This window comes from Oxyura jamaicensis, chromosome 3, assembly GCF_011077185.1.
Source record: "Oxyura jamaicensis isolate SHBP4307 breed ruddy duck chromosome 3, BPBGC_Ojam_1.0, whole genome shotgun sequence".
Lineage (NCBI taxonomy): Eukaryota > Metazoa > Chordata > Aves > Anseriformes > Anatidae > Oxyura > Oxyura jamaicensis.
This window is the reverse complement of record NC_048895.1, coordinates 12995317-13014491: the sequence shown is the minus strand read 5'-3', so window position 1 is coordinate 13014491 and position 19175 is coordinate 12995317. Positions and strand designations below refer to the sequence as shown.

Below are 19175 nucleotides of genomic sequence, written 5' to 3'. Positions count from 1 at the left end.
TGGGGCCCATTAGACTCAGGACATTGCCAGAGCTTGACGAAAAGCCCTACGTTGACTTTCCTCTTCCTCCTTCCCATGAAGAAATAGGAAATTTCTATATGGGAGGCACAGGCATTCAGCTGGCAGCAGTTCCATGCAACATCGCCTCCGTGATCCTGCAAGCCACACGCAGTGGGGAGAAGGGAGATTATTTTGCTGCAGAGAACACAAGAACAGGAGCAGAAAGGTGGGTGAATGGGGTGGAGACCACGCTCTGAGCACTGCATGCAGCAGGCTACTGCTCTGAGAGATGTTTTGCAGGGGAACACAGCACAGCTGTCCTGCCCGACCTGATGTCAGGCAGGATATCCCGTGGGACCTGGGATGGCAGGGGACTCCTCAAGGAGATGAACTCTTTGATTATCCCATGATTATCTTCCAAGAAAACTATCCAGTTGCAGATTCAATTTCAGAGACCTTCCCTATCCCCAGGGAGTTTTGAGGGGTCTGAGCTCTACTCAAAGCACATAAACCCACATGAATCCCATTAAACCTCTGCTCAGATTCCAGCAGCTTGATGTGAACGGTCAGTTCATCCTTCCTGTGCCTCAGTGAATTGGAGTCGCAGAGCTCAGTGACAGAAATAATTTACTGCATGGATTTGGGTGGATGGTTAATGAGGGAACTTTACACATTCGGGTTTTATATAGATGCAGATACACAGATACACATTTGCAGTGATGCCATGTTTAAAATTGGGAGTGCTAAAGGCATGCATGGACTCACACCTCTCATGTACTGCACCACTATTTTAAAATGCAGTCTTTGCTGGTGCAATGAAAATAACCAAAATTCGTCATTCGTTCAATATTATGACATTAAACTCAGAGCTCTCAATCTTTTGCGCTAGATTCATAGGTGGTTTAAGTTGGTCCAGCTCCACCTGAATCCTCAGGGTTACTGACATTTACATCTGCGGAGCAGCATTTTGCTATGATCTCATTGCTCAAAGTAGTTTCCAACTTCTACCAGAGAGAGAGTATTCAGAAATGTTTGTTTTGATAGCCAGAGGATGTGTATTCAGAGATGAGCAGATACACACTGACACACTTACACACACACACTGTTCATTCAGTTTTGTCAAAATACAGTCATTGAACATGCAGAGCATTTTCCTCATGTTTCAGTCTGCAATTCTTTTCCAGTTTTTCCTCAATTCTGCTATACAATGACCTGTAAAAAGTTGAGTCTCTAAACTGAAGAAAACAAAATTTGGAAGTGCCAATATGTATTCTGCAATCCTACTAACCAAACAACCTGTATTACAAATTCTCCTGGACAGAGACATTTATAGCTGACTTATAAATGTCTACAGATACAAATTCATGGTAGAGACACGGACAAAAAACCTTGCCCAATTACGCTGGCACTTTTTCTCTAATACTATCCTCAGAAGCCAAGGCATTTTAAATACTGCAAGCAGTGTTCATCAAGTTAAACGTGTCGTGGTGGTGCCCATGCACACCAGTACCGCATTACATCTGCATTTGTATAACGAAGAGCCTCCCTGAGCGTGTGAGATTTATTCCAGGGCATACGGTACCAGCGATGTGAGATGTCTGCTTGCCCACTTAATAAGGGGAAACTTATTTAATTCTTACAAATGCATTCATCTTACACACACCCTGACATGATCTGTAGTTACCAAACTGCCAATAAAATGTCACCTTGGCCAGTAAAATGAGAAGTGGCTTATTCTTTGGAGCGAAGTGATTTGAAACTAATATGAAGAGCATCTAAATGCAGCTTCTTTGAAGATGATAGCTCATTAACTATAATTAAGAGCAAGTCATTTAAATACATGATCATATAAAAGTGCATTCTCTGCTCTGGCTGCATTTATAATACACAATAATCCCCCCTGAAAATACCAGTTAACTCATCTTCTTGTGTTTAAGAATATCAAAGCATCTTTTAATTGTTGTTAATGCCCTGTTTATGAGGGATTAATATCTAATTATTTGTGATTTGAATATTTAATCTCCCTGGAAGTTTAGATTTATTTATGTTTGGCGTCCTTCTCATTACATGCTGAGGCTGCAGCCTTCCCTCCAGTTATTTTGAAGACACAGTTCAACAGATTGCCCTCCAGAGCAACTCCTGCCACTAGGTAGCTCCATGGTTTTTAGGGGGGAAAAAGCCACCACCACTGCTGGTCCCAGACAGATCCTTGCACCTCTCCTCCTGCGCTGCATTTTGGACAGAGGAGCGCTACCAGCCCTGTTCCGGGAAGGCTTGCCCTCTGCACCGCCAGTTCCAGAAAGGTCTCAAAGCATTTTTGCCAGCCTGTGCCTACCGAAAGGTCCTCCTTGATTCCTTGTGGGATGCTTTCGGGGTAGCTGCCCCAGAAGAAAGGAGCAGCCATGGGTTACTTACCCAAGGTCACCCCACTACACAGCAGGGATCGCTTCTGCCTCCCTGCCTCTAACCATCCCTCTCTCCAACTTAGCCACCACTACCTGCAAACTACAAGGCTGGGAAGGAAAAGAAATTCAACCCAGCAGCTTTGGAACAGGGTGCTGAGGCAGGAGGGCAGCTGGGGCCGCAAGCAGCCAAGCCTCCCGCAGCCTGCCCCGGCTCAGCCTGTGCCCCGGGGCTGCGCCCCCCGCGCCCCTCTCTCCCCATCCCGGGGCGCAGGGGAGGGGAAGATGCTCCACCACGGGGAGCAGGAGGGGGTTCCTCCTGGGGAAGGGAAAAAGGGGGGATCCCACGCACAGTTTCCCTTCCAGAAAACTCGCCACTGCTCCCACGGCCCTGGGAAAAACCCGATCCCTCCCCTGACCCCCTCCAGGCGCTCCGTGCCGGACCGGGCATGAAGATTTCGACTCTCCACCGGGGCACCGGGGCAGCACCGAGCCGCCCTCCTCCCTCCCCCCCCGCCCCAGCTGTCTGTCGGGGGCAGGATCCCAGCCACCCCAGCCTTTAGGGGGTCCCCCTCTCCCCGGGGCTCCCCCCGGGATCCTCCGATGCAGGAAGCCCCGTGCCCCCCGGCCTCTCATGCACCCCCCCCCCCTCCTCCAGGGGGCTGGGGATGCGGGGATGCGGCGCATCGCTCCCCGGAGGAGCCGGGGGGGTCACTCACCTCCCTGCAAGGTGACCCGCAGCGCGATCCGCCCGCCGGGGGCTGCAGGAGGGGCTCCGGGCTTCCCCGGGCCGCCGGAGGCTCAGCGGCCGGGAGAGGAGCCAGGCAGCATCCCTGTGGCTGGGGGGTAACGGGGGGGGGCCCCGGGGGGGGGGGGGGGGGGGGGGCCCGGGGAGGGGGGAGCCGGGGACCGGGCAGGGCGAGCGGCCGGCGGCGCTGCGCCGCCTGCACCGCCGGGCTGCACTGTGCGCTCAACTCGCGGGGAGGAGGAGGAGGAGGTGGAGGAGAAGGAGGAGGAGGAGGAGGAGGGAGGGAGGCGGAGGGAGGCAGGAGAACCAGCCCTGCGTGGCAGCGCGGCCAACTTTGCTCCTGCAGCAGGAGCAGTATCGCAGCCCCCTCCCCGGGTGTCCCTCCGGGGGGAAAGGCAAAACGGTTCGCTGTCTGTCCCCTATCTCCTCCTCCTCCACCCGGGGCCTTCCTCCCAGGCAAGGGGGCTCTGCTGCTCCTCACCCAGCGCCCCTCTTTCCACCACCAGGCGACCCCCCTGCACCCTCCTTGCCCTGCCGCAGAGGCACCCCAGCACGGCTCCCCCAGGGGCACGGGCACCTGCGGGCCCCGAGATGGACACACAAACTCCCCGAGGAGCTGGGGAATGCTCCAGCAGATCTGAAGAACTTTATTTATTTGCTAGATTTTTTTTTTTTTTAGTATCGTGACGAGCACACTGGGCTGCCTGCTGCAGCATTGAGGGGGTGTTCCCTGCTTTCCTAATAACCATAAATAATATGGGAAAGCAGGGTTCATTCATTCCTCTTCCCATCCCCAGCAGGCCTGCTAGCCAAGTCATTTGCCTAAAAGCTTCTCTGTTACCACTTTTCTAGATGCTTCAACATCTATGGCTTAAAATGCTGTTGGAAGATCACATGCCCAGTTTAGATCATTGCTGTCCTTTGCTGCCGCAGGGAGAGAGACACGAGGCCTTATATACCCAGTGCGTTCTTGATGTATCCACCTCCCTGCTTGGGGTAAGGCTGTTTTCTCTCTCTTTTTGCCTACTGTTTGTTATTCAGACTCTCAGAATAATCTATGCCAAATCGTTGCTGAAGGAGGATGTTCAAGATTTAAAATACAAGCTAAACAACTTGTTCTTGTCTCGGGGATTTTCAGCAGAAAATCCCGCCAGCCCCATTTCCTTCTCTTCCACCATATTTTAGTTCTCATTGGCCTTACTCTTCAACATGAGCAAATACTTTCCCTTCCTCTCAGGCCAATGGAACCCCTGGGATATTTCATTTTCATCACAGAAAAAAATTAGAAACTCAAAACCTTGTATCTTCTGGAAGAAAAAAAAAAAAAAAAGGCCAAAAAAAAAATCAGAATAGTATTTGAATGTTCAGAAGCATCCAAACATTTTTTTCCTGATTATTATTATTGTTAATTTTTCTTTCCATAAAAATAGCATTTGTGGTTTGATAGATTTAATTCAATATAACTCCAAAACCAGCAGTAAGTGATCCTTTCTCCCAGGAGGTATCCCTTTCAGAAGAGCTTGGTTTCCCTGATGGGAACCAAAAAGAAGAGGTCCTGGAACACCTTTTCCAGGCAGTGCTACAAAACTCTGTAGCTGAAATAGTGGTAACATTGGGACCCAGTCTTACACAAGGGAAACTCTCATTTACATTATTTCCACCAGTCTTTAAACAAACAAACAAACAACAACAACAAAAATAAATAAATAAAAATAAATTTCCTTGAAGTATGAGGCCAGATTAGGCAGTACCTTCCTCCAACTGCATGGGAAGAGCTGTGCTGTGGCAAGGTGGCATTGTCACCAGACCCTGCACTCCTTTTACTTCCATGCTCTGCTGCACGTATCCTTGGTCAGGCCATTCACCCTCTCAGAGCTTCTGGCAGCTACATTAGAGATGGGTTTGTGCCCACAGGTGTGAGCGTGTGGGGTGAGCACAGCTCTGATCTGATGTCTCAGAGCCTGGATGCAACTTGGCTCTGTGCTGCAGCCCTGGACGCAGCACAGATGATGTGAGATGAGCCAGGCATGGCTTCCCCTGTGTCAGCTCCATCATCAGCTTTCCCTGAAATATGAAAAACTCAGAAGCTCACTGTCCATTTGCTATCACATTGCTAGCAGGAGTCAGCATCTGGTAGATGAGAAACTCCCCTCCTAGCTGGCAGGTTGGGCTCAGCCCAGAACACAGAGTGGTTTGTGTCCTTCCAAACCCTCACTTCGTTTCCAGTATATCCTAGCGGTACTCGCAAAAAGATTTTTCTCTCTATCTAAAAGTCTGGTGGCTTTTCATTACTGACTTCCTCTGGACTTCAGGGAGGCTTTGTGCTTCAGTGAAAGGAGTATCTTCCTTACTGTAATAGGCACTGAGAGAGAATAAATACGCAAAAAATTGAAAAAAAATAAAATAAAAAATAGTCCAAAATTCTGATTACCCTGATTCTCCAAAGTGCTTTTCACCTTTCCTTTCTCAGGAATAGAATCCTGCAAGTCACATTCATTATGCCTTAACTGAGTAAGACTTTTAGGAAAAAGACTGTCTTTCTGTTCTGCTTGTACAGAAACAAAACTGCAGGGGTGCTGGCTTGCAACCAAATGCCTTCTAGCTGCTACAGGGCAAATTCTTATCATCATGCATTACTGCTACTGATTGGAGCTATCAGCTGGCTTGGATGGCTGGTGAATTCCTGGCAAAACACTGTTTCTTAGTTTCTTAGTTTCTAGTTTCTTAGACTGGGGGAAAAGTGGCAAGATTTCCAAAAAGGATAGTTAGATTTTTCCTTGGAGGAAAAAAAAATGTTTTTACACAGAATGGAGCAGGGAAGGGATTCCTGAGTCCAATTTTCTGTCTTTCAGGAAACTTCATCCTTTGATTTATTTATTTTTTATTTCTTATGGCACTTCGAAAATGAAGTGTTTTTCATGCTGTTATCTATGTAAGGTTTGGTGACGACAGGGAAGTCATCATTTTACATGGCACAGTTCCCCCACCTTTCCCATTCTTCCTGCACCAGAAGAACTGTGTTCTTCATTTAGTTCAGGAAAACCATAGGCTTTTGTGTCAAAGAGGAAATTAAGCCTAATTTGCTTTAAGTTTGGCAGTAGAACCAATTATTGGAGCAATCACGACCCAACAATCACAGTACTGCTACAGACCAGGACATACTTCAGCTTCTGTTGTCTCGTCAACATCTTCTCTTGCCCCAAACCACCAAGGAAGGAGTTTGCAGGTACTCTAATGTGTTGATCATGGCACATCCTTATTTGCATGAATCTTGTCATACGTTGTCCTATTCCTGACACTGGGAAGCTAGTGACTATGCCTAACCTGATTTTGACGTCTGCAGCTCTCAGTGTTCATCTGGCACCCTGCAGATTGACACTGCACCTTGCGTTACTCTTGCCACTTTTGGAGAAGAGTTTTCAAAGACCAATATAAGGGGGCAGCTTGTAGTGAGGTTAAATGAAGCTCAATAGTTTGTGATTTGGGCGTTTCTCATCAGGTCTAAAAACATTGCTTTCGACACCAGCATTTTTACACCAGGTGAACATGCACAATGCCTCCATAATGCATTGTGCCAGCAAGTTTCAGAGCTACTTGGTACATGCTGTGAGTGGAGAGAAACTGGGAACATACCCTGGAATCAGTGGAAGCACCCTGAGTAACACCACTTAAAGCAGGAGCCCCTGGCTGGAGAGCCACACGGTCCTGATCAATGCCTCATCTTTGCTCCTCCAGATGCTCTGCACCACTGTTAGCAGTCACTCTGTGAGACCCCTTGGAGACAGAGATGTTCCAAAAGCCTCCTGGCCAAAAAACAGTGCAGAGGCATCCCAGTGTGGGCGCAAGAGAGGGTTCATGTCTGGAAACCACATGTCAAATGCTGTAGGATGTGAGGGCAAATTTTGTGGTAGATGTGAAAAATCTTTATATGATACATCTGTTGATGTGCTAAAACACTCATGGGAGCTGCTGGGAGAAATGTTAAGCTGTTGTCCCCAGCTGTCCAAGAAAATTCTGAAGGTCTCCTGTGTGGCGTACACCTCTGCAGGCCAAGGACACCCTGAGTAGGGAAGTGGAAAGACAAAGATCTGCAGGTGCATCCCTGGGCTCTGGGAAGAGCAGCAGCACCACCTACCACCACAGAAGGAAGGGAGAATAAAGTGCTGCTCCTTCTCACTGTTTTTTGTTTGTTTGTTTGTTTGTTTTGTTTTGAATTGTTCAGCATTTAGGGGATGTGTTTGGTCTGTAGGAAACGGCTTAGAAGTTTGCAGGGTCTTTGGCTTGCAGACCTGCTCAGTAAGGGTTTTGCCTCTCCAAAATCCTGACACCATAAGTTCTGGTGGGGCCTGAACCACTTTTCAGCTGATTATAATTCAGAGTGATGGTATGAAGCAATCGGGAAGTAGCCCAAAATCTTTAATCTGTTCCTGCCAAAGGCAACAAGACTCTTTCCATTTAATTGGCTCAGACCCCAGAGGTGTAGCCAAGAGTGCTTTTAACTTTCTGAGAAAGAAAAAAAGTAAGCAGAAATGGCTGAGGTGTGTGGGTGCTGAAGGTTATGTTGGGTTGTTTGATGGTAGTTTTGGAACCCAAATAAATGTGGAAGCTTGGGCTGGACATTTTTTTTCTTCTTATGTATTTATGGCAATAAGAAAAGTACGTTTTGATTTTTTTTTTCTTTTTTTTTTGGCTGTGTGAACAACATAACTTAGATGAAAATCAAATATTTCATTGCTTTGACCTATTTACCCTTTTTAAGACTGAACATGCAGACTTTGCCACAGAGGAAGAATCTAACCACAATCACTACCACTCTTTGTCTAACCTGCACCAAGAAAATGTGCCTGTTGGATACCATCCGCGAAGAAGATGAAGCAAACAGGGTGCAGGACTTTCTCTCTAGTATTAAATTAATTCAGGAGGACCTTTTAGGTTGAATGAGACAGGACCATCCTTTCACATACACAAGTCTCTGGCAGAGTTTGTCTTTATCTCCTTTTCTCTTGGACAAGCTACACGAATTCAACTGAAGTGGCCTAGTTTCTGAGATGTCCAGGAGCTAAGAGACTCAGAAGCTCATAAAAAAGCACACTGCTTTTATTTTGCCATCTGTGCCTCGTCCCACTACAAGTAGTTCTCATGTTTGAACTTTCTGGAGCTCTTCCAGAAAGCCTTACAGCAAGCACTGGCACCAACATTTCCCTATTCATAAGACAGCTCCTTGACCAGGAAGGACGGCTCCGAGGGAGAGGGGATTGTACCATTTCTGTGCCTTCTTGCTTTTCTGGCCTTCTGATATAGCTGGGAAAGGCATAGGTTAGTACTAATTGAGATGTGGCCATCTGTCAGACAGGAAACATGCCAAGGCCACCTTTTGATTTTTATGTGGGAAGGAACCAGTCTTTGGTGAAAATATTTAGGTGCTACAAAACCTTGAAAAGAGTCAGAAAGATATCTGAGATGATAAATGTTCCCCTTGGATATGATTAGGGGTCTCCTGAGTTCAGCATCTCACATTAAAATGCATTTTTATCCACTGTGAAACCGCAGCACAACTGCTTTATTTTAGGTCAGATACTTCTTTGGAACTGAGTGTCATGAAAATGGACCTATTATTTATTTTATGGTATTTCCCAGGCTCCCCATATGGAAGGACGTGTATATAAACATGTTAAGAGGCAGTCCTTTCCCCAGACATCTGATACTTCAAGTAGTTGGGAGATAAAAAGAGGGGACTACCTTGTTCTGCTGGAGGTTTGGCACCTAGATATATAAAAACATTCTAATGTCTAGGCAGACAATTTTTTTTTTTAAAAAAAAATGAAAATAAAATAAAGGAAAATAAAGGAACATAAAATTTAAAAAGGAAAATAAAGCAAAATAAAACAAAATATAAACCAAACCAAACCAAATCAAAATAAAATAAAATACTGAATGTCACACTGTGTTGGTTTAGCCCCTTAAAGAGAGATGGCCTGTGGAGAAGCCCCCTGTCATCCAGTCAATGGGCTCACCAGGGACATCCAGGAGATCTATGCCTCTTTGGAGAAGTGGCTTTATGGAGCTGAGCCATTATGGAGCTGAGCTGAACCTGTGGGTCTGATTTCCACCTTGGGATGCCTGAATTTAATAATTAATTTAAAACACTAATTTAATGATTCTTTTTCTTGATGTCTGAAGCCTATATGGCATGGATCAAACCCTACAGCTCAGAAACTTTAACAGCAGATGTGCACAAAGAACACCATTGTCCCTCAGATTTAAACTAGTCATTGCTTGTGCTGTAACATGCTTTGGGGTTGGTGAGAAACATGAGAAATGACTGAGTGAGAAGCTGTTGGAAGTAGCAGATAGCCCTGTGAGAAATGACCAGGTTTCATGTTCATGGGGGAGTTACGTGAGAGAAAGCAGTGCTTTGCAGATAACCGACAGGGAGCACCTGGGACAACTTGAGGAAAAGAGTCTTGCAAAGACAGCAGAGCCCAGGTCACCAAATCAGAAATACAAGGTGAGGCCAAGAGGGCCTCCATGATAACATCAGAAAATAGCGACTTTGGGCATGGATGAAACAAAAATGGGACCAAAGGTGAAAAAGTATTTTATGGTAGACAGATGATTTGAGAGAAGACTGGGGTGACGGAAGGGTTTCTACAGGGTGGGTGGCAGAAGTGCAAAGATGGTAAAATGGAGAGAAGGTGTGATAAAGGGGTCCTGTTGTGAACAAGCAACTCTCTGGTCAGTATGCTTGTCTAGAAGTACTCTCTGCCTGGTCACCAGAATCTGTCCTGTCGTCTTACTAAATTTTGTTGCAGAGTATTTCCAGTGTGATATGGCTCTCTGTCTTCTGCATGTGTGTATGTCAGGACATTTGGGGCTAGCTCTTGCATGGGCTGAGTACTTAGAGCTGTTTAACTAACTCCTATCATGATCAGCTGAAGAGGAGGAGCAGGATCAGACCATCTCAGAAGTTCATGTCTATGTGATAAATGTTACTCGACCTTGTTACTGATGGGATACACAAATGGGAGCAGGAACAACCACATCCAGTAGACTCGAATAGAAGAAACCTCCTGTCTCTCAGAGGCCACCAAGTTCAGCTGTAGTTGACAAGGAAGGAGAAGTCCCCCAAGTCTCTCAGTCCACTGAATCGGGCCACCCCTTTACAAGATAGATTCATGCTTCTGAGAGACAGGACCATGATTGCATCATCCCAGGCCAAATCTAACTGAGAAACTATTGCATTTCAGCTGGTATATATAGAATCAAGTGAGGAGAAGAGTGACACTGATATGAAAACTTGTGGAAGGGCAAACTTGAGGAGGCAGGACTAAATAACAGGACATTATGGTTAGTAAGTGTTGCAGATGTGGAAAGATGGCTTGAGTACTCCGTAATGAATGGTCCCCCAAACATTTCACTAGATTCATTAAAGGAATTAATCCATCTGGCTGATAAATACCTACTTGCCAGGAATGCTCATTGAGTTATCTGATGCCATCTTAAAATGCAGGGGGAACATAAATTTAACTTGGTCATGAATTTCCATGTGCTTACCTGCCTTTTATATATGAGGAGGGTTTTTTCCTGACTTGGAGTAACTGTTAAAAAGAAAGAACAGATTGTTCAAAAAGAAAATGTCTTAACAAAAAACCCAGAGGTACTCTGCAAATTTCTGTTTGCCCTGTGCAATGTAGAAAGACTAGGAGAGACTGACCCACATGCTGTGTTCAGACTGCCGTAGCTCACTGCTTGGCTCATGTGGCACCCTGCTTGGACTTTGGGGCTACTTTTGAGGTGTGAATACTCCAAGTACTTTGATGCTCAAAACAATTGTGGGTGGGCTTGGATGTGAACAAAGGACTTCCTCAGTAAGTCTGGTCCCTCAGAGATCCCTCTTATTCCAGGGGAAAAAAAAAAAAAAAAAAAAAAAAAAAAAAAGTCAACTTTTTCCTCCTGTTCTTCCTGTTCACGAGAGGAGGTCTGGAGCACAAACTGCTTATCCTTTTCACCTTGCTTGCCAGTGTCTCAAAATCAGATCATTTTGTCCCCACGACAGTGAGGGGATCACCTATATCTTATGGCTCTCTGCTGATCGCTTTCTACGGTCTTATGGGCAAGTGGAGCTCACAAAAGAGATCTATAATGGAAAAGGAACACATTTTCCATGTAAATACTATTTTAAAGGTAGTCAGGGACAGATCAGGCCTTTGGTGTTCAAGGAAAAACTCCCAACTGAAATCAATGAGGGGCTGTGCTTCCAAATTAATTGCACGCTTCTGTCCTTAGCATCTGGGCATGGAATCAAAAGTGATGAGCCAACAAAGCATCACTGAGCTGCTCCTGCGAACAGTTACCATCAATAATGAGAAATACTAGGAGAAGTGCTCTTTGAAATTCAAATCACAACAAGCATCATTTAAAAGTGAACTCAGGAGAAGCAGAAATACCATGCACCACACATTAATTGTCATGCATGTGACAAAATCCTCTGTATTGCTGTTACTTAGCAGCATTAAATTTATTCTCATATTATTAATGCCATACCTGGGATGAAGTAATTAAACTGGCAGCCCATTTCTTCTGAACTAGAGGCCAGATCTTCATATGGTGTAAATCAGAATAGCTCCACTGCAGAGACACGGATTTACAACCAGTTGGGGAACCAAGCCATTGTTTCTAAAAAGGGAGAGTTGAAAATGAAGTCAAGACAGTCATCACTCTATGTCATCCCTTCAGTTCAAAATAAAGGTAAGTGGGGCTAAAGTCCCAGCTGACCTGCACCTGCTTCCAAAGCATACTGCAAGTAAGCTGAAAACTCCTCCCAGCACATTTAACAAATTAAATTTGGAAGGTTAAATATTTAATAACAAAATACTGAGTTCTTCCAAATGGGCACACTTAGTAGCAATTATATCTTACTCCCTTTATAACCAAACTCATCAGAAATATCCACAGATCTGTTTTGACAGAAATGCTATGTTATGTGTACAGGAAAAGAGCCAATGTAGTGTTCATTACCTTATTATTCCCTTTCAAGACTTCTAGCTACAGCCCGCCTTCCAGCCTGCCTCCCAGCGTGCTCACACCTCCATGAAAGCAAGACAGCCCCACCTGCATCCATATCACCTTTCAAATCATGACCCCAAATGGCAGGTCTGGCCCATCGACAGAAGTAGCCAAGAGGATGACTGCAGTGAGAGCACAGTCCTTTCAAACAGGGGGTGTCCTGGTGACAAACACGTCATGTCAAGGGAGGACTGTGCCCTCCTTTCCTATATATGAAGGGAATAAAAGATGCCTGTAGGTAGACACATGGAAGAACAGAGGAACTAGAGGTAGGTTAGAGGAAAATTATGCTCCAAAAGCAACAAAGGAGTAAGAGAAGGTAGGTTTTGACACAGAATTAGACCAATTTCCAACTATCATAACTGACATCAAATGGAGATAAGAAGTGCCAAGGTCCAAAAACAAACAGGGAAGAGTTCTCCATGCAACAAACTGCAGATCTGTGGAGCACCTTGCTGAAAGACGCTGTGAGTGTGACAGCTTACACTGGTGCAGGAAGAAGATGGGATAGGTGTATGGAAGAGGTTCAGTGAGGGATATTGGACAGATAAAGATTACATCTGGGTTGGAAAAGCCTGGAGCTGCAAAGGGCTGGAGGCAAGGGTATGTTTTAGAAGTACTACCATATTTGCTATGTTGCGGCTTTCCCTCAGTATCTGTTTTTTAACATTGCTAGAGAAAGACAGACCTTTGGTCTGATCCAAGGTGGATGTTCTTAATTTTCCATGGCATCCTAACTTGCAGAGGTACTAGGCATATGTTGTCTTACTGCACGGGCACAAAAAATGCCGACAGATGATTTTTTAAACTTCTTTTTTGCATTTCTAAGGTAGAATTTTCAGAGCACTATATGCTCTTCTTTACTCAAGGCTGAGTTTTAAAGGCACCATCTGGCCCTTAATTAGAAATGGTAAAATAAAATTTTCCATTAAAATTGCTTTTCAGCATAAATAGTTTGAGATTATGCTTTTTTTTCTCTTTTCAGCAAGTTTTTGATTTCCTTTAGAACTTTTTTTTATTAAAACAAAAATTGAACCCCTTTCCACAATGTACAGGTGTTCTGGTATTTTACATTCCCTTTAACAAAAAACTGAGGTGATCAAGGTTTGGGGATATTTTTGGAAGAAACATTACAGTTTCTGATTAATAATATTTCTTTCTTTCAGGATTCTTCTGTAGTGAATACTGAGTACAAAGAGATACTGATGCAAATTAAAACAACCTATTCATTCAGTTTAAAGACACAAACCAGGTAGGGTTTTTTTTTTTTCTTACTAAAACAAGGAAGCTATAGAAATACCATAACTTGGATGTTTATACAAGATTTCCAATTGATCTGAGCAGTGCTGGTACCCACATCTCTTAGATATTCTCATTTTGATATTCATCCCCAAGCATTTTGACCTATATAAAGACAGCAGAACTGTATGGATCCTTAGTGCACTAGGAAAAAAAATGCCCTGGATTTGCCTTACACACTTCTGCTCCAAAATAGCAACTTCTACCTACATTTATGGAGCTAACCAATTAAAGATACTTTGTATGGATAATGCAGTACTCCTGAACTCCAATGTCTGGGTCTTTGGAGCTTGATCACTGGAAATCTTTTTCTTTTTTTTCCTTCTGCTTGTGTTTCTGACAAAATACCAAATATGTTATACAAATCTGTATGGGTGCCTTGTAAATTTTGCTTTGCTTGATTAGTGCAGACTCTTCTTCACAAAATAAGTTATCACCATTAAATGTGTCTTGCTTGCAAGCAGTTAGTCTACCAGATTTATCCATTTCTTATGATCCACCTGTTCTATAAATTTCTGGAATCACTGGGACAATAGGACTCCCCGTCTTTAAATTTCTGTGTAATGCTTACTAGAAGGGAGGCAGGAAGACTTTAAACTTTGAGATTTATATCTGCCATTGCTTCATAAATAATGAATCATAATAATATACAAACACTGATTTTTTTATTTTTTTATTTTTTTTTAGTCCAGAAATCTCCCTTACTCCGGGGAAACGCAGAGCAGGCTCCCATAAGGAAATTTTCTACTAATCAGCAAGAGAAATACAGCAGATTACGCTGAGCATACAAAATGCAGAAATCAGCACAGTCTGCTCAGGACAGTTTAAAAAATAGAGCTACTGAATCCTAATTGGTATGTACAACCACAGCTGGACCTCAGAGCAGGCCAGTCTAAACTTCCTGGAACCTACTATTTCTACCTTTTCAAGCTATTGCAATTTCCACCTACAACATACCTCCAAGCAAATCAAGGAAATATACATTCTTTATGTAGAATAGCTTCAGATTGTGTGAATCGGCATGGCTGATCAGATTAGGCTGATATTCTTCAGGCAATACCCTAATGATTCAACAGTCCATGACCCTATCCTACAATGATTTTTTATTATTTTTTTTAAAGCATAAACGATAAGAAAAAAAATGGCTTTACGTTTACGCCAGAAACAGATACATGATTATATTCTCAGTGCCCCACATGCCAAAGGATTTGGATGCAGCCTGCAATTACAGGTAAGTTTAGTAAGGCTTTATCTTTTCTCCATCTCTCTTCTCCGCCTGAACATCTCATCTCCCATCATTATAATGACTTCATGTCCTTCAGGAGACACCTCAGGAATTTCAGTGGGATAATTCTCTGGGCTGCATTGAAAACAAACTGTCTCAGTTTATGGCCTAACTAAAATAGTGGGGTGAGTAGGTACTCAAGCACCTTGTAAAAATTCCAAAGAAATCCTTACTTTTCATTCCTGTGAACATCCAAAATGTCAAGAAAAAAATTCTTCTTTCACAATGACCCTTGAGTATAGTTTTGTTTCAAATGTAATCATTCAGGGAGACAAATTGTCAGCTACTTGTTATAACAAGGTAGAGAAGGGTAACCACAAAGCCTCAGCCCCTGATTAGAACATCTATTTGGACTGATGTTCCTGGTGAGCTTCAGATATGTGAAAGCAGAGCTGCACATACACAAGTGTGCACCTTCCATAAATGTGAGCTGCTACGGGATCAACACTTCAAATTCCTCAAGTCTTCCTGTCTGGTTTGCAATCTGTGTGAAGCAGAGTTATGCTGCTTTATATCCAGCTTATACTCTTAGTAACCTCTGTGGTGTGTCTCCAGCCTAACCCAGCTGCTCCTCTGCCATTTCCGTGTCTTGGAAATAACAAAAACATAATCACACTGGGAGGATAACATCTGATAGCTCGCCATGTGTGCTGCCCCACTGCAGCGTGTGCTCTATACACCTTTCACTTGGAGGGTGGCCATGGAGATCCGTCAGAGCTTGTCCGTCATACGTTTTCCCAGGAATCATTGCTTGCATCTAATGTAAGTAATTTCCCAAATGGAACCTCAGTGAGTCTCCTGTTTACTTGCTTGTTCTGCACGAACGTTTCTTGTACACCTACATTTGAACCTTGGTCTGACTGCAAGAAAGGGTCCAAAGGAGTCAGCTGTGGTCACAAAGCAATCGTGGGGATTTCAGACGCTGTGTTTTTATTATTATTGTTGTTGTTGTTTGTTTGTTTGTTTTGTTTTGTTTTTTAATAGTTTGCATCTTTTACAAGATCATACTGACATGGACAATTTTGGGCTTCTTGATACCTTTTCTAAGCCCCAGCCCAATGCTCTAAATAATAACCCCAAGTATTCACCCTGTCTGGCTTGTTCTTGTGGTGATGAACAAAAAGGGAAATCTCTCGATCTTGCTGTTGTGTCCGTATGAATGTCGTACATTACACGCAGCAGGTTATTTAAGCTTCTGCTGCCTTGTGCAATACTGCTCTGCGTATAGAATCAAAGGCAGGTTCCCTGTTTGTGAAGGCAGCTCATAAAGGACAGCTGAGCTGCTAGAGTCTCTCTGCCAATAGCTGTAGGACATAGCATCCATGGCTGATCAACCAGCACCGAAAGTGGGTTGCTCTTGGTGATGTTTACGAGTCAGCAGCAGCTGAATTTTGGCCAGGAGGAACTGGACATTGCTTTCCTGGGAGCAGACAGAACAGTGATTGGAGGACAGCTGCTGCAGTCTGAGAGCAGACCTTTGCTGTTGGCAGGGATCTCATAGCACCTCCTTCTACTCCTCTAGGATTTTGCCAGATCTCTTGCTTCTCCAAGGCAGCTCACAAAGTGTGGCTGATTCAACAGCATAGGCTTGTAGCTGTGCCAAATAAAGTCACACTCAGTTGTTCAACAAAACAAGTTTTCTTAACATAACCTTTCCCACTAGTGGATACATCTCAGTCACTTCTGCAGTGAGGGAGATCTGTTACTTTCAAAATGCACGCAGTCCATTTTCAGGTGACCCTTCAATACAAGTGTGGAGATAACCATCTGGACTGTGGACTGATATGGAGACACTGGCACCAAATGACGTGGGTAGCCATTGCCTACAAGTCAGCTGGAAGACATGATGAACCAATGCTAACAAACAGCCCTTTGAAGGAACTGCAGTGCCTCATGTAGCATTTGCTTTATAGTCTTTGTGCTAACAATTTCAGCTTTAAATTTGTCATTGTGGAGTTTTGTTCTGATTCACTGGTCAACCATAGTAGTCTCCTGGGCTTTTGGAGACTCTCATCTGCAGAAGTTAACATTAGGATACAGCATTGTGTTCTTGAATACCATGACATAAGCTACAAGGGCTGGTATACACTCCTTGAAAGAAATGGTTCTTATATACTCTGTGTGCCCAAGGTGAGCAGGAATTTCATAGAACCATAGACTCATATAATGGCTTGAGCTGGAAGGGACACTAAAAATCATCCAGCTCTGTTCAGCTCCTTTGTCCTTAAGGACAATGTTCCAGTGGATCTCATCTACTAGGTCTTTAAATAGCTCGAAGTTCACTCTTCAGAAAGGTCCTAACTTTGCTCTTTGCCAGGCCCATATTCCTCGAGATCACAAACTCAATAAGGGAGTGGTCACTGCAGCCCAGTCTGCCTGAATTTATAACATTTGCTTCAAGATGTATTTAAAATACAAGTTCCATGAAAGATACAAATTTTGTTGATGTCTCACTGGTGGTTATAACAGGATTGTGTTCCTTTTCCATCAAACTGTAATTTGGTAGTTGTCTTCAGTCTCCACAAGGGCAGATCTACCTTTCTGAGCCAGGAACAAGTGGCAAGAAACCTGTGCAAGAAATGCAGAAGGAGAGCAGATGCTGTGTGCAGTTGGTACTCCTTCTGCAAGCTGTTGCCCAATGTTTGTACACCTGGGCAGACATGGACCAGAAATTCCACCTCCCGGGTAGTAGCTCAGGGCAGGGAAGTCCAGGATGAGCCTCAGTTACATTATGAAAGCTGTACTTGCTTCCATCACCTCTCTGAGAAAAACGTGCGTTAGGATGACAGTGAGTGCAAAAGTGAGCAAGTGTGTAAGCATGAGGCGGTATGAAATGAGGTTAAAAATAGTCTGTGCTCTACTAAAGCAGGTGGAAGAAGTGTGGCTGCTCCTTTGATATAATCCTGCCTTCCAAAATGACAAACTGGGGCACTGACAGCAATGTGGGAGCAATGGCCACACAACAGTGCTCAGAGCTCGTATCCCTGAGAGACTGAATGCTCCTGGTGGTGAAGCATGGATCAAACCCAGGACTATGCAGCTTCAGTAAACCATTGCTGCGGTCAGTAGCACAAAGGATTTAAAAAAAAAAAAAAAGAAAGAAAGAAAGAAAGAAAGAAAACAAACACAGTCTTGAATCCAGAGCTGCTGTTGGCTTCATCCTGCTGTCTCCCTTCCCTGACTTCCAGACACTGCAGCACACATGGGAGAAGATTTTGCTGTGCTGCCCAGAGAAGTGCCACTTGTTTCCCCTAGAAGGGGTTATAGCCCTGCAAGTGTATGGGGGCACAGGAGCAGCACTGTGTGCAGTTGAAGCAGTCTGGCATGGCTGTGGGTTTGTCCTCACTGCTGGATATAAAGGCTGAGAGTCCAGAGGCCCTGGGATAGGGACAGTCCTGGATGCAGACTGGAGGCTGTGACAAAGTGGTGGCTTGCTCTTCCTCACCCTTCCCACAGATCCTGTGCTTGTCCCAGGATAGCTGCTGAGCAGGAACAAGTGGAACTCTGCAGCCAAGTGCTAAATGTTTTGTGCTATTGCCTGATTGATTTTAAACTGTGCTTACTTGGCAACACGCCTCTCAGGACTTGTTACATAAGATTAGAGATGTTTTTTCCTAATGCGGCACAGTGCCTTGTAAACCCATTGTGCGCTGCTGGAAGCTTTAAGGGTCTGTGCTCAAACCTGGAGCTGCAGCCGCTTTTGACCCCCCCTACAGCCAGCAATGCCTCCGTGTCCCCATGGCCCACACTGGGATGGTGTTGTGACGCACACTGTCTTCAGCAGTAAATCACCACCGTGTGCAGTGATGAAGTCCCAAGTGTTCGGCTGCTGTCCTTCCCCTTGAAGATTGGCTTGAGAAAGGAAGAGAAGTCTGTGTTACATGTATGTCAGTGACCTCTCAATGTCTTTTCAGATATTCCTCCACTTTGGGGAGCTGGTGCTTGGTTGATATATATATATATATATATATTGAAATGTCAGGTGCTGTAGTCCTCCAGGACCACTGCTGGGTGGGAAAAAGCATTGCAGGACTCCTCCTAGGATGGAGGAGACATCCATCCTAGGATGGATGGAGGAATATTTCAAATCTTTGTGTGATCCCAATGTTGCTCAGCTTTGAAAAAAAAAAAAAAATCAGCTAGAGAAGGAGAAACAAACCTCCTTTGTCAACACCACACCACTAGCAGTAAATTCTGCTCAGTTATCAAGAATGCTTACACATACTTTTTAATTAAAAAGGGAGGAGAGAAATAAAACCACGTAACCATGATAAGGTGGTTGTCTTGCCAGGTTTTCAGAAGTAACCACTGAGGAGACTCAGAAATGAGAAAGGACTGCTTCCATTTCAATGAGAAAGGATGCGTACATGGCTGA

At 44.4% G+C, this 19175-nt stretch overlaps 1 protein-coding gene across 3 annotated transcripts in view; it reads right to left on the bottom strand.

The window, feature by feature from the left end:
• Positions 1-3752, bottom strand: part of SYNDIG1 (synapse differentiation inducing 1) — a 76389-nt gene extending 72637 nt beyond the window's left edge. For 2 of the 3 annotated variants that reach the window (XR_004749897.1, XM_035323115.1), the window contains exon 1: positions 3122-3735. The gene's annotated coding sequence lies outside the window, so the exon portion shown is untranslated. Of the gene's footprint in view, positions 1-3121 lie in introns of all 3 variants that reach the window. The other variant, XM_035323116.1, reaches the window with a different exon arrangement.
• Positions 3753-19175: the final 15423 nt, after the last annotated feature.